This window comes from Penaeus chinensis, chromosome 5 (genome assembly GCF_019202785.1).
Source record: "Penaeus chinensis breed Huanghai No. 1 chromosome 5, ASM1920278v2, whole genome shotgun sequence".
Classification (NCBI taxonomy): Eukaryota; Metazoa; Arthropoda; class Malacostraca; order Decapoda; family Penaeidae; genus Penaeus; species Penaeus chinensis.
The window spans coordinates 6,624,957-6,627,456 of record NC_061823.1 but is presented as its reverse complement, the minus strand read 5'-3'; the positions used below and the strand labels follow the sequence as shown (position 1 = coordinate 6,627,456).

General features: G+C 48.9%; 1 protein-coding gene across 8 annotated transcripts in view; it reads left to right on the top strand.

Annotated features, from left to right (window-relative positions):
* The window catches only part of LOC125025867 (monocarboxylate transporter 10-like), a 54,964-nt gene that overhangs the window by 51,527 nt on the left and 937 nt on the right, over positions 1 to 2,500 (top strand). The gene's annotated exons all lie outside the window — the stretch shown is intronic.

Sequence of the window (2,500 nt, the reverse complement as noted above, 5' to 3'; positions counted from 1 at the left end):
ACAATGGTGTTCCACAATTACTCACTAGGATGTGGTCTGTTGTGGACTTGCCAGGAGTGAATCCAGACTGCCCCGGTCTCTGGTGACTTAGTAGGTGGTTTTGGATCCGTTCCAGAAGAATGTGGACGAAAATCTTGCCTGGTATACTGAGCAGTGTAATACCACAGTAGTTGCGACAATCCCAACAATCCCATGCCCCTTGACCATGATCATGCCCCTCAACAGGTCAGGGGGAATGGAGTTAGACTGCTAGATGGCAGTCAAGACTGCATGCAAGCCCCGTACCATAAGTTCACCCCCAGCCTTTAGCAGTTCAGCAGGGGTCTCACATATAGCTGCAGCTTTCGCCATCCTAACCTCAGTTAGGGTAGGAGGTCCGGCACAAGTATTGTGATACCACTTGCATCCAAGCTAACTGTTGGAGGGTCTACATGGTACAGCTGCTCAAAATACTCAGCCCAACATCACGAACTGCAACATGATCTGATATGATCTGTCCATCCACTGAGTGGACTGCAGTCATCTGCAAGGAGGGCTTAGAGTTCAGCTTTCTCAGGGCTTGGTAGGCAGGGTGAAGGCATTTACCAAAAAATGGCATTCAACCTCCACAACAAGTTTCCTGATGAACTGTTGCCTTAGGCACCAAAGAGGAACACAAGTCTTGATTGTTATTCTTGGTAGGCAGGGTGAAGGCATTTACCAAAAAATGGCATTCAACCTCCACAACAAGTTTCCTGATGAACTGTTGCCTTAGGCACCAAAGAGGAACACAAGTCTTTATTGTTATTCAACTGAGCCATGTGACATGCTTCAGTAGCCTCCAATATCTCCTGAGAGATGAAATTTGCCTTGCCTTCGGGCGTACACCAATGGAGTGTTTCACGCTTGAAGGACTCCCACAGAGCAACTGGGTCCTTCAGGTTTTTAAGTTCTGTGAATCGATCTGAGACTGCTGTGGCAGTGAAACACCCTAGAGTGGCTACTGGAGGGACAAGGAGTTTTGAAGTGGACCTGTAGGGTAGCCACTACCAGCCAATGGTCAGTGCCACAGAACTCAGCACTCCGGTAAACCCTGCAATTTTGGAGGATCCTCCATTGAGTGCTGACAAGAATGTGGTTAATCTCCTTGGCCACAGTACCCATATTGCTATACCATGTCCAGCGATGCGGGTTGAAGCATTGATACCAGGAGCCAGAAATCCTCATTGTCTGGGAGAAGGAGGTTGTTCTTGCTGCTGGGATCAGCTCCCAAGCCATGGGAGCCAACAGACATCTCCTAGCCAGCTCAGTCACAGCCAAATACTGCATTCAAGTCACTCAGAACAATGCGAATGCCTCACCGTGGGCAATTGTCTGCTACAGATGTCAGTTTGAGATAGAATGCCTCATTTACATTGGTAGACATGAAGAAAAGAGACACGAAGCCAAAAGCATGCTTCAGTCTTAATGCCATAATAACCTCATCATCCAATTATACCTCAACTACTGAGGGTTGAAATCAGCTGGATATGGCTATGGCTACTCTCTAGAGGGGATGACCATTGCCCGACCAGTAATAGATGTACCCACCCATACTTATCATGCCGTTGCCAGGTCTTCTCACCTCCGAGAGGGCAGCACACACTCCCAACTGCTCTATTTCCCTTGATAGCAGAGGTAACCGGTATCCAAGTGCCTACCGAGATAGCTTGCCTGAGGTTAAGCCTCGGGGAGGTGGCTCTGGGTGGACGCCACCTCTGCCACCCTCACTGATGCTGTCCCAGAAAAAGGGGGTCGGCAGGCTGTGGCGCCAAACGTTCACCTGTGGGGTTCCCCTGGGATTTGACCCACAGGCCTCATGCTGGGTTGGTGCCTGCTGGGGCGCAAGGGGGACGAGTAACTCTTGTTCTCATCCTGCGCTCCAACATATGCCTTCCCAACAGGAGCCGCAGCCCACCTTGCTTGCTGGGTGGGAGGGACAGCACCCCTCCCCCCAGCACATCCATTTATTTCAGTCACTGCCAGGGGGAGGAGGACAGGCAAAGCTCACCTCACCCAAGCTGCCCATTAACCCCAGGGTGGCTGAGAGCAGGAGTCAGGGCCTGTCCACATGCCGGTGGGCCATGGCTCCATACCTCTGGGGCCTCCTGATGCTCTGAGATCCCCCACAGTTTAGCCTAGGACTACAAGGTGCCTAGTTTCCATGGGTGGCCACGAGGAGGCACTGTACAAATCTCGATGACAGAGAGGCTGTGAAATGGCTGGGGAGGCTTATGCAGAGCTGGCAGCTGCAAGCAAGAAGGCATGCAAGCACTTAACACTATTTAAGCTACCATACCATCACTTCACATCACCCTGAGCATGAAGCACCCACTCATATATATATATATATATATATATATATATATATATATATATATATATATATATATATATATATACACACACACATCATAAATAATGTTTAATATGGCATATTAAACTTTTTATTTTAGATTTTATGTTAAGTTTTTGCAGACAT